General features: G+C 44.2%; 1 long non-coding RNA gene across 1 annotated transcript; it reads right to left on the bottom strand.

Moving 5' to 3' along the window:
* Nucleotides 1–836: 836 nt before the first annotated feature.
* LOC112580304 lies at nucleotides 837–13,096 on the bottom strand. Its single transcript, XR_003104666.3, has 3 exons — nucleotides 12,966–13,096; nucleotides 2,209–2,277; nucleotides 837–1,098 (listed from the first exon to the last, which is right to left on the bottom strand). It is a non-coding gene; the product is annotated as an uncharacterized LOC112580304 (long non-coding RNA).
* Nucleotides 13,097–13,419: the final 323 nt, after the last annotated feature.

Genomic DNA, 13,419 nt, shown 5'->3' with positions numbered 1-13,419 from the left:
CTCTCATTTTTTCACTTGAAGCCTTTTTCAGAGTGGCATTTGAGATTTTCCACACCATCTCTCTAGCCTTCAACTCTGCTTTTGTACATACATCTTCTGTAGTAGATTGGAAACTTACAGGGTCATTTGACCATTAATGATGATGATGATAATCATAAATACTGGAGGCATTTTATGTGCTAGGAAACTGACAGGTTTTTTTTTTTAAATCTACATTATCTTTGCTAAGACAATGTCTTACTTATTACTTTAACTTCTTTCTTTGCTCTATCTAGCTTTTACCTTAGAAAGGCTTCTCAAATGAGTAAAGAAATAAAAGTTTGGGTAGGGGAGAGAGAGATTGAGGATGATATTGGGGAGAGGTGTGTGTAGAATCTGGATTAAGTTTGGAATTCACAGAGTAAAATGGGTTCACTGGATTGAATGTGAATTTCCAGGTCTCTTTGAAAGAAATAATTCTGATATCATGTGTGTGTTCTCAGGCGTGTCTGACTCTTTGCGACTCCAAGGACTGTAACCCTCCAGACTCCTCTGTCCATGGAATTTTCTAGGCAAAAATACTGGAGCGGGGTTGCCATTTCCTCCTCCAGGAACTCAGGGATCAAACTCACATCTCTTGTGTCTCCTGCAGTGGTAGGCTGATTCTTTACCACTGTGCCAATTATATTTAAATATATTAATTGGTTACTTGTCTGGTTCAATTTAAGGTCAGGCGATGCCAGCTAGGAAACTTGGCTTTCCCGGTTTCTTTCAGGTAAGTAAACTTAAGCCTGGGTCTGTAGAGGCCATAGGAAAAGACTATTAGGAGAAGGCATTAGAGGGCACGGTAATTTTGGCGATAATGTTTTTTTTTTTTTTTTTTTTTTTTTTTGCGAATACTAGAATGGTTTAGGGACTAGGGACTGTGGTGGGGAACCTGAGGTGGAAGAAGAGCATCTTCTAGGTGCGCTCACGGCCTTGTTGACTGAGAATGTTTCATTGGGAGGATGGGGTCTCAGAGCACCTATAAAGGCAGAGCAAAGCTTGCCAGCTGACATTGAGAAATTGCTGTCAAAGCTCTGGAGGGCATGGTTGGCTTCCTGTGGTGTCTTTGGTGTCCTAGGGTGAGAAGAAAAGGGAGAGACTGCTGTTAACATTTTTAGAATTTAATTTTAATGAGAGCTTTTAAAATGTTAAAAGTAAGACTCATCTAGTGGAAAAATTAAAGTAAAAGCTTATTTATTTTATACAGAATAGTTTGTTCTCCATACCCTTTTGTATGTAAACATAATAGTTTACTTAAATGAGCTTGTGCTATACATATTGTTCTTTGCAACCCTGCCATGCTTCCCTGTCTATGGGATTCTCCAGGCAAGAATACTGGAGTGGGTTGCCATGCCCTCCTCCAGGGGATCTTCCCGACCCAGGGATCGAACCCACATCTCATGCCTCCTGCATTGGCAGGCAGGCTGTACTTCTGGAGCCACCTGGGAAGCCCGTTTTGTTCTGTGCCTTTAACCAATCTTATTACACTGTGTTATATATCTATAGAAATCCATAAAACTTACATGAATAGTTTTGGACTTCCTTTGTAGTCCAGTGGATGAGAATCCTCCTTGCAAGGCAGGGGACTCAGTCTGATCCCTGCTTGGGGAACTAAGACCCCACATGTTGCAGAGCAACTAAACCCATGCTGCAACTACTGAAGCCCACCTGCCCTGGAGCCCGTGTGCCACAACTAGAGAGTCCATTTGCCAAATGAAAGTTCCCACATGATGCAATGAAGATCCTCTGTGTTGCAACTAAGACCTGAGGCCGCCAAATAAATAAATACTAAATAAATAAATATTAAAAAAAGATCTAGGTGTCTGCCTTTTAGTGGCTGCTTTACTTCAAACTAAGCCATTTTCCCTCTCTGTTTCAGTCTTGCCTGTGAGTAAAATTAGGCTGAAGATGGGGTCCAGGAACCTCTTGGAAGGCAGCCCTGGGTTGTTGGGGAAAAGGGTAAGGGAGAGGGCCAGACCTTCAGCCAGTTCCCCTGGACCCTGGAGGAATCTGGCTCTTATGTGAGACTCAGGAAGAAATGAGTGGTGGGCTGGGGGAGAGGGCAGGGGGTGAGGGCAGCTCAGGTAATATCTGCTCTGCCCTCAGAGGGATTCAGGAGAGCAAGTGGGGATATCGATGGTGCACTCTCGTTGTCAATATTTTGTTACTGACTTTTGCACTCACATTCTTGGCCTCCTTCTTGGAGCCACCTCCCAGAAGCCTGGCATTGGTCCCTCTGGCCTCCGGCAACCCCTGTAGGAAGGGAACTGGTAACTTCCAGGCACTGGAAAGGGAAGGCGCCAAGAGACTTGGTTCCTGATCACTGTGCTTCTGGGTTAGTGCAGCTCCATTGCTCTTCCTTTGTACTCAGGGATCTAGGGTATTTCAAGAGAGGAGTATTTTATATGTATTTTATTTATTTAAGCCATACTGTGTGGCTTGTAGGATCTCAGTTCCCCAATCTGCGATTGAACCCAGGCCCTTGGCAGTGAAAGTGCAGAGTCCTAGCCCCTGGACTGCCAGGAAATTCTCTATTTTAGTTTTTAAATTGTATAGTTCGTTTACAATGTTGTGTTAATTTCCAGCCTACAGCCAAGTGATACAGCTTTATACATACACACACACAAATGTATTCTTTTTCATATTCTTTTCCATTATGATGTATTACAGGATATTGAATCTAACAGGTCCCTGTGCTATACTGTAGGACATTTTTGTGTGTCTATTTTATATATAATGGTTTATATCTTCTAATCCCCAACTCCTAATTTATCCCTCCCCCACCCCCTTTTCCCTTTGGTAGCCATAAGTTTGCTTTCTATGTCTGTGAGCCTGTTTCTGTTTTGTAAATAAGTTCACTTGTGTCATTGGATTCCACATAGAAGTGATATCATATGGCATTTGCCTTTCTCTTTATGACTTACTTCACTTAGTAAATGACAATCCATGTTGCTGCCAATGGCATTATTTCATTCTTTTTAATGGCTGAGTAATATTCCTTTGTATATACATACCACATCTTCTTTATCCATTCATCTGTGGAAGGGCATTTAGGTTGCTTCCCATGTCCTGGCTATTGTAAATAGCACATGTATCTTTTTAAATTCTAGTTTTGTCCAGATATATGCCCAGGAGTGGGATTGCTAGATCATATGGCAACTCTATTTTTAGTTTTTTGAGGAACCTCCATACTGTTTTCCATTGTGGCTGTACCAATTAACATTCCCACCAACAGTGTAGGAGGGTTCCATTTTCTTCACATCCAAGAGAGGAGTATTTTAAATGGATAAGGGATTGAAGTTTAAAATCTGACTTAGAGAAAAGCTTACCTAGAAGTAGGTGGAGAAAGAATGATTTCTGGATGGAAAAGTAGGGGTTAATCAAGACCTTACATTCTCCCCCTATTAAGATTCCCTCCTACATACATTAAAATCCTGAAGACTTAAGGAATGAGAGCAAGGAGTAGATTATTCTGTTAACCAGTCAGGAACTTCACCTGACCTCCATGTTTTGTTGTATTTGAATCCATAGTCCCAGTTCAACTGTTAGGAGTTGGTATTTACCTTTGTTCCTCTGGAACAAATCCATTCCTCTTTTTGTCTCTATTCAAGTCTGTCTTATCACCTGATGCTCTCTTATGCCCGTCTTGTAAGACCTAAAATATTTTTTTATGACAACCAAGGTGATGTTTTATAGGTATTCTAGAGCTGCAATTGGGTCCAGATGATGCTTCCTCTGTACAGGAGTTGTTTATATTTCCTGCCAGACTGAATTATACCTTCACATGTTTCTCTACTGTATTTGAATATGGTAGCTGAAGCTCCAGTACTTTGGCCACCTGATGCAAAGAGCCAACTCATTGGAAAAGACCCTGATACTAGGAAAGACTGAAGGCAAAAGAAGATGATTGGGAGAAGATGAAGACAGAGGATGAGATGGTTAGATAGCATCACCAACTCAACGGACATAAATTTGAGCAAACCCTGGGAAATAGTGACGGACAGGGAAGCCTGGCATGCCACAGTCCTGGGGTTGTAAAGAGTTGGACTCCACTTCGCAACTAAACAACTATCATTGTACAATTACACTTAAAGTTTGTTGTTTGAAATGTGTTATGTATTGAATTCTGTCCCCCTAAAATTCTTTGAAGCCGTAACCCTTAATAACTCAGAAAGTCTGTATTTGAGGATAGGGCCTTTTAAAGGGATGATTAAGTTAAAATGAGACCCTTATGGTGGGCTCTATTCCAATCTGACTGGAGTTCTTATAAGGAGAAGAGATTTGGGCACACAAAGAGACACCAGGCATGTCCATGCACAGAGGAATGACCAGTGAGGAAACAGCAAGGAGATGGCCATCTGTAAGCCAAGGAGAGCGTCCTTGGAAGAAACCAAAGTTGCTGACACTTTGATCTTGAGCTTTCCAGTCTTCAGAGTTGTGAGGAAATAAGTTGTTGTTTTAAGCCTGACAGTCTGTGGTATTTTGTTATGGGCAAGTCTAGCAAACTAAAAATCTTTCTCCCTCACTAGATGCTGAACCGATAACTCAATAGTCACTCAGCTACGTGGCAGCTGACACGCGGTAGACGCGTGGTAAGTGTCTGATAAGCAGATGGACAAGTTGTCTGGAGAGGGCCCTTAGAGTAGCCTCTGGTTCAATCCAGCTCTCCTGATCCCAGACTCGTGCCCTTTCTGCCAGATGGAGGGTGTTACATCATTTCTCCAAGTGCTTGTTTCCAAGTGTTTTCACGTGCTGTTTTGAGTGGTGTTAATTTCAACAGCCATGGCCCCTGCCATCTAAACTTTTCTAATATTTTACTCTCGCCTGACCTCTACTTCTGGTTCCAGAGACAACCCGCAGAATATTAGAGTCAGAGGTAATCTTGGAGATCATGAGTGGAACCCTTTCACTGAGGAGTTTTCTTTTTCATTTTTAACGCGACATAACTATATTAGAGAAAATTTGTAAAGTCCAAATAAAAATCTTTACTCTTGCCAACTGTTGGAATTTTAGTGTGCGTATGACTTTTTAAATATAGTGATAGCCACACTTTGTGAACATTTTCCTTTTTATTCACTTTGTAAGCTTGTTCCTGTGTTGTCTTACAACATTGATAACAGACTTTTTAAAATAAAATTTTTTTTTCGTTTGGCTTCACTGGTTGGTCTATGTTTCAGCACGGTGGGATCTTTGATCTTCGTTGCGGCACGTGGGATCTTTTTTCAGTTACAAGCTCTTAGTTGCAGCATGTGGGATCTAGTTCTCTGACCAGGGATGGAATCCCGGGCCTCTGCGTTGGGATTGTGGAGTGTTAGCCACTGGACCACCGGGGAAGTCCCCAAAACAGACATTTTAAATGACTTCATAACACTCGCAAGTATATGCACTTCAGATTACCTGAGTGCTCTCTCACTGCTGAATATTTAGATTGTTTTATTTTTAGATATTGATAAATTTCTTTGTAACTGTTATCCACATGTTGGATTTCTGTGTTAGGGAACACAAGTGGAATTACTGGGTCCAAAGTTAAGAACAGTTTTATTTTTCTAGATATCTTTACCAAGTTGCTTTTAAAAAAGTTATATTAACTAAACCACTGTCTCTTTTATTTTCAGGTGAGGAAACTGAGACCCTGAGAGAGCAAATGAAATGCCCAAGTTCATAAAGGTAATGGTGACTTATCTGGTGCTAAAACCTAGATCCAAAGCTCTAAGTCTGTTGTTCTTTCTGCAGACCTGTATGACCCTAATTTCATGGGGTAACTGAAAATGATGCTGTTACTACAGTATCATGTCCCCCGAAGTTCAGACATTTTTGGACCACCTTAATTTTTGCTATAGCTTAGACCACCTCTACTATTACTTATTTCATATTAATACATTTTTCTTTAAATAAATTTAATTTACATAACATCTTCATTCTATGCAATATCTTCTGTGAGATTCTGGGTTTGATACATGCTTTGAGATACATTAAAAATAAACGTATGACTATTAAAGTAGAAGCTTATTTATGTTTTACATAAAATCAGTTTTGGAAAATATTGATATGGTGGAATAAGCATGGACCTTGTATCTAGACATTCCTGAGGTCAACTGCTTGCTCTGTCAGTTAGCTATATGGTCTTGGAGAAGTCACTTAGCTTCTTTGATCATCGATTCTATGGTTTGTAGAGTGTCTATCAGTGTCCACCTTGCAGTGATGTTAGGAATAAAGAAGCTACTGTGGGCCCAGTGCCCAAGTAGATGTTCAGTACACTGTGGTTATTATAGTGGGTATTATTGCAGACTTCCAGTTATTTCCCAAAAGGAGTGTCTATACTGGCTTATTGTTCTGCTACCTTGTATATGTAAAGTAGTTGCTTCCCCATGTTAGGTTTTGCAGTAGATCTGTTATTATTTTTACCTCTCATATCCTCTACTTATGAGCATTGTGATTTTGGACAAGTTTGCTTAACTTTTCTGTGATCTATTTACATAATTTATAAAACCAGGCTAAAAAAGTACATTGGTGTGTGTATGCACACATCTGTCCACCAGAGGGCCTAGACCTAAGAGCCCTAGTGCATGCATGCTCAGTCATATCTTGACTCTGCAATCTCATGGACTGTAGCCTGCCAGGCTCCTCTGTCCAGGAGATTTCCCAGGCAAGAATACTGGAGTGGGTTGCCATTTCCTTCTACAGAAGATCTTTGTGACCCAGTGATGGAACCTGTGTCTCCTGCATTGGCAGATTCTTTACCATCTGAACCACCAGGGAAGTCAATAGCCCTGGTCACTTTAATTAGTTCAGTCGCTCAGTCGTGTCTGACTCTTTGCGACCCCATGAATTGCAGCACGCCAGGCCTCCCTGTCCATCACCAACTCCCGGAGTTCACCCAAACTCACGTGCATCGAGTCAGTGTTGCCATCCAGCCATCTCATCCTCTGTCGTCCCCTTTTCCTCCTGCCCCCAATCCCTCCCAGCATCAGAGTCTTTTCCAATGAGTCAACTCTTCGCACGAGGTGGCCAAAGTATTGGAATTTCAGCTTTAGCATCAGTCCTTCCAAAGAACGCTCAGGACTGATCTCCTATAAGATGGACTGGTTGGATCTCCTTGCAGTCCGAGGGACTCTCAAGAGTCTTCTCCAACACCACAGTTCAAAAGCATCAATTCTTCGGCGCTCAGCTTTCTTCACAGTCCAACTCTCACATCCATACGTGACCACTGGAAAAACCATAGCCTTGACTAGGCTGGCCTTTGTTGGCAAAGTAATGTTTCTGCTTTTGAATATGCTATCTAGGTTGGTCATAACTTTCCTTCGAAGGAGTAAGTGTCTTTTAATTTCATGGCTGCAGTCACCATCTGCAGTGATTTTGGAGCCAAAAAAAAAAAAAAAAAAAAAGTCTGACACTGTTTCCACATGTTTAGCCCTGGTAGCCATGGGCAATACCTAGTACCCAAGATTTGTGATTATCATTCTCCCATGAAAGGAACCAGAGCTTTGTGGAGAAATGGGTGACTCCAGGGCTGCAGAAGGGAAGTACAAGATGACTTTGGAACATCTTGAGGTGTTACCAAAAGGTGTGGGGTCCAGCTGCTTGCTGCCCAAAAGGCCAATAAACAGGCCAGGTTGGTGGAAATGAAAAATTGCTTTATTTCAGATGCTGACAACTGAGGGGAAGGGTGGCAGACATCTGTCCAAAGGCTGACTCCCCACTGCCCATCCTGGGAACCAGTGGGACAAGAGGTTTTATAGACAGAAGGTGGGGGGTACTACATGTAGAAAGAGCACAGTCATTTCTGACAGTCATCTTCAAATTGGTCATCAGTAGTCTAACCAGCATCATCTTGGTTGTTTTAGGTACAGTTAATCTTCAGTTCCAGGGTTGGTTTGTTCCCATTTCTTTGAGGCCAGTTCTCGGAATCATGGCAGCTCATGTCACAGTCTGGTCATCGTGTAATTAACTTCTCCACCTGCTGTTTTGCTGTCTATAAGACAGCTCACAGGATATGGCTCAGAATATTATCTATAGCCGTTGAGAAAGAACTAAAGGTCCTTGACTCTGCTTAATGACTACATTATTATTATTTAGTCTCCCTTGACTGTTTTCCTTTGTTTCCACATTTCTCACTTCTCTAATTAAGCCTATTCTTTGACTAAAGTTTTCCACAGACAAAAGACAGGCAGAGGACACGGTGCGGGGTGGGGGGCAAGGACCATAGAGTCCTGCTCCATTTCAGTGTGAGAAAGTCAGGAACTGCTAAAGAAATGATATGTCCCGAAAGACCCCGAAGCCATCTGGATGGGGCTCAGTGGCCAGCTCTGGGACAATAGGAGCAACGTTGTATAAGGATGGTAATGGGTTATAATCCACAAATACCCCTGAGTCTTTACTTACATAAGTACATAATTTAATAACTAAATAAATGGGAGAGAAGCAATAGCTCTCTCTCTCTCTCTCTCTCTTTTGTATTCAACTCATGGTTTTAAAGCAACGATTTTTGAAAAGCCCATAACATAAGGGGCTGCCTACTACATCCCTGACTACACATCACTTCCTCCAGGATGTAGAGACACTGGATAAATAGATGCTGTGAAGGGATATTTGGTGCAGGAACAGCTCTTCCTCATAGGGAACTGTTAATTGTTAAACATAGAAGGAATGTTGGAAACAGAAAATCACTGATTTGCTAAAACCAGAGTAATACCTGTTGTAGGCAAGAATCACCCACTCCAGTGTTCTTGCCTGGAGGGTCCCAGGGACGGAGGAGCCTGGTAGGCTGCTGTCTATGGGGTCACACAGAGTCGAACCCGACTGAAGCGACTGAGCAGCTGTAGCAGCAGCAGCAGGAAAGAATCACCCATGGATTTTAAAAATTAATGGGCATAAGTATGACGAGAAGAAACATGTTATTTGGACAGTCTCAAACTATCTCTCCACAGGATACTTATTAACCATAATGAGAAGTAGTGCCCTTATGGACACCACCTCAACCAGACTCAGACTCAGCATCCCCACCAGGAGAGGCATTGTTACCCTGGGCCTTCTGACGTGCTGCACTGAGAAGGCAAGCATCCTTTCTGTAGTGTCAGTGCCCAACGTGCATAATCTGAACGCAGTCACGACGAAACGTCACATAAGCCCATATGGAGGCACATTCTACAAAACAGTACTCTTCCAAAGTGTCAAGGTCTTGAAAGATAAGGGAGCCTGAGAAAGGGCCTTAGACAGGAGGAGACCAGGAAAGAGGATAACTTTCTTCACTGTGGGATCCTGGATTGGACTCTGAGCAGGAAAGGGACATCAGTGGGTGATTAGCAAATTCTGAAAATGTGTCCGTTAGCTGATAGTATTGTGTCACTGGTAATTTTCCAGTTTCCATAACTGTATTACGGTTATGTGTGGCGTTATTTGAAAACAACTGCGTGGAGTTTGAATCTATTGGAACTCTGTTTCTACAACATTTTTTTTTTAAGTTTGAAAAGTGAAAAGATAATAAAAAAGTACACTAGATTTCTGTGAGGACACAATGAGTTAATATGTGTAAAGTGCTTAGGAGAACCCTGCCACAAAGATTAACATATGGAAGCTACTATTATATGTAACATTATAATTAATAAGTAATCTTACAAAGAATTATTATTATAAGTAATAATAACTGTCATCACGTCTCAGCTATTTCTTTTTTCCCCTCTTCCCTGGGAAAAGCATATTAAGCATGTATGTGGTTATTTTGGGGCTTCCCTGGTGGTGCAGCAGTAAAGAATCTGCCAGCAATGCAGGAGCTGCAGGTGACAAGGGTTTGATCCTGGGTTGGGATGATCCCCTGGAGGAATGCATGGCTACCCACTCTAGTGTTCTTGCCTGGAGAACTCCATGGACAGAGGAGCCTGGTGGGCTACTGTCCATAGCGTCACAAAGAGTCGGTCATGACTGAAAGGACTTAACACACACGCATGCACGTGGTTACTTTAAGAGATAAAGCAAGATAAGATTTTATTTGGAGTATTTCTGAGCAGGAATATTGTGTACTGTTATTTCTTCTTGCCAGACTTGGTCCAGCATTGCAAACTACCCTTGTCTGAGAAACCGTTGAGCCCTGATGCCAACCCCGGTTTCCTGTGGTTTATAATTGCACCACCTGGCGGCTCAGTGTTGTTGTTCAGTCGATCAGTCATATCCGACTCCTTGAGACCCCATGGACTGCAGCTCGCCAGGTTTCCCTTTCCTTTGCCATCTGGAGTTTGCTCAAACTCATGTTCATTGAGTCAGTGATGCCATCGAACCATCTCATCCTCTGTCGTCCCCTTCTTCTGCCTTCAATCTTTTCTAGCATCAGGGTCTTTTCCAATGAACTGGCTCTTCTCCTCAGATTGCCGAAGTATTGGAGCTTCAGCTTCAGCATCAGCCCCTCCAGTGAATATTCAGGGTTGACTTCCTTTAGGATTGACTGGTTTGTTGTGCAAGGACTCGGGGTGGCTCAGTGAGCTTTCCCAAACTCGTTGTTCTTGTGCCTTAGTGGCTACTTTACTCAAGTCGCAAAGTCGTAGAGGACTGAGTGACTAACACTTTTCTCAGTTTTACTGAACCCTTAGTAAGTTCACGTTATCGAGTGTTTACTTCTCACAACAGTTGTATAAGCCAAGTGGTATTTTATTCATTTTAAGATGCTAAAACCGAGGCTTAAAAATGTTAAGCATCCAGACTTCCCTAGTGGTCCACTGGTTAAGAATCCACCTGCCAATGCAGGGGATACTGGTTTGATCCCTGGTCAGGGAAGACCATGCCATGGAGCAGCTAAGCCTGTGAGCCACAAGTGCTGAGCCCACGCGCCCTAGAGCCCCTGCTCTGCAACAAGAGAAGCCACCATGATGAGAAGCCCACGCACTGCAACTCGAGAGTAGCCCCCACTCCTGGCAATAAGAGAAAGCCCATGAACAGCAACAAAGACTCAGTGCAGTCAAAAATAAATGAAATAAATAATAAATAATTTAAAAACGTTAAGCATTTTGTCTAGGGTTGCAAGGTAAGTGATGGAGCAGGGTAAGTGATGGAGCCAGGAATTGGATTGTGGTGCCCTTGAATTCAAACCTAAGTCTGAAGGTCCAGGTGAGTCTAAACGTGTCACCGTGTTTGAGAATTATTGGTAGAGAGCAGTGGCTCCACTGGGGACTGGATCCCCCTCCAGGGAACATTTGGCTGTGTCTGGAGATATTTTTGGCTGTATTAACTGGGGGGATGGGCAGGGAGAGGCTGCTAACTGGCTTCTAGAAGGGTAGAGGCCACTCGGATGTTGCTAAACATGTTACTGAACAGTGCACCCCACCACCTGACAACTGAGAATTATTAAGCTCTAATGTCAGCAGAGCTGCTATGAAACCAGGGTGTCCAGTCTCCTGAAAGTGAAGGTGTTAGTCCTCAGTAGTGTTTGACTCTTGTGACCCCATGGACTGTAGCCCACCAGGATTCTCTGTCCATGGGATTTCCCAGGCAAGAATACTGGAGTGGGTTACTATTGTGATCTCCAGGGGATCTTCCTGACAGAGGGATTGAACCCAGGTGTCCCGCACTGGAAGCAGATTCTTTACTGTCTGAGCCACCAAAGTCTTGTAAAGAGAGGCCAGTCTCCTAAGAGCAAAATTTTGAACTTAGAAACCTGAGGATTTCTTCTTCCACTTAGATATATTTACCTAGCACCTTGCCGGGTCACAGGAGGGACATGGAAACAAGACTCCAGGTTGTGCCAGTGGTGAGGTTACAGCGCAGAAGGGTTACAGCACAGAAGGGCAGCAGTTGGGGTAGGAGACGCACCGACACTCAACTCAAGGTGGAACGTGGACCGTGCACAGAGAGTCCAGTCGGGGCCAAGCTTGTGCAGGGGAGGGAGGGGGCTCATGTCTGCCTCTGGGTCACATCAGGGCAGTGGTGGGAGCAGAACTGAGCTGGTGGGAAGACACAAGAGCAGCTGGGTAGCAGCCGAGGTTCCGAGATTCCGGCTGAGAGGAACACAGGCCCTTGTTAGTGCGGGGTGCAGGGAGATGGCCGGGAAAGGCGGCCGTGACTGGAGCTTGGAGTCCAGGCTGAGGTCTCCAGCCTGGGGGCTCGTCATAGCGGTGGAAAAGACTTCCCTCCCAGAATGCAGGTTTAGGGCTCCCCCGCCGGGCCATGGGGCCCAGTGGCTTCCACAGAACTCTATAAGGGAGAAGATGCTGGAAATGGGTGCAGGAGGGTAGACTCCTGATTTTAGGACCCACTCGATGCTGAGTGTGTAACAAAGCTACTTCACCTCAAAGTAGCGCTTGGGGAAATGGTCACTTAGAGTGGGAACATAGGTGGGGAGGGGGCCCCTTCTGCACAGTTGTTCTGCTAAGGGCTGGGCCACTCCGGCTGTAGGGAACAGTGGGGTGGATTCGGAGCTCCTAACCCAGGATCTGCTTCCTAAAGGTGAGCTGTTCAAACAGGGCTCGGTGTGGTCACAGCTTCAAACATGGGTACTACCTGGTGATGTGATTTTCCGGTTTATCACCTTACCACGAAATAGCATTAAGAATTGTTGGGGCACATCTAGTGTACTAGGAAGAATATAATCGAGGATGACTGACTGACTGGACGCACATTTGCCTTCAACATCCTCTCTGCATGGCCTCCAGACCCGGCCCCCAGGACACTCAATACCCCCGAACAGGGACTGGGGGAGAGGTAAGGTCCTCTCCCGCCAGCTACCCTTGCAGACAGTCCGTACACACAGGCTCCTTTAACTTCATGACACTCTTAGGATTTACGTTCAGTTCATTCATTTTTGTAAATAAAGAAACAGGCACCCAGACAGGCTAACTCACCGCTAACCCCTGTAGCCTGCAGGGGCTACATTTTACTGCGTGTGCGGTCATGCTCTTTCCTGTTTCGCCACGTTTCTCCCCTCTTTCTATCTTACATAGAAAGTGGACTTTTTTTACCTGTGTGTGAGCTGCTGGAGACCACGGACATCAGCATTAGTGGCAACAACAGGAGGAGGGAAGAGATTAGAACCTTCATTTCACCTGTCGATGCTGCTGCGTGTCGACTCTTCAGCAGCTCCCAGTGAGAGGGTCCCCACTTCTCCTGGCAGCTCAGGCCGTGCGTGGTACGTGGCTTGGGTGGGGGGGGGGGTGGATCTGCACTTTACTCCCAGGCCAGCATTCTCATTAGAGGGCGGGAAGGGCCGAGTGGTGCTGGCCTTGTTAGGTAAAAGGTCGGACCATGTTTTATGGGAATACAGGAGGCAAAACCAGCCAAACAAAAGAATGTTCCTTCCTAGGAACATGAGAGGGTGTCTGGTAACCTGGCCGCTGTACTCGTCCCCTCCCTCCCTCCCGCCTCCCTACCCTGCAATGTGCTATGATTTCTTCTTTTGGCTTGTTTGAATTTCCT

This window comes from Bubalus bubalis, chromosome 18 (assembly GCF_019923935.1).
Source record: "Bubalus bubalis isolate 160015118507 breed Murrah chromosome 18, NDDB_SH_1, whole genome shotgun sequence".
NCBI classification, from domain to species: Eukaryota; Metazoa; Chordata; class Mammalia; order Artiodactyla; family Bovidae; genus Bubalus; species Bubalus bubalis.
The sequence above is the reverse complement of the archived record's forward strand: the minus strand, read 5'-3'. Positions and strand labels throughout refer to the sequence as shown.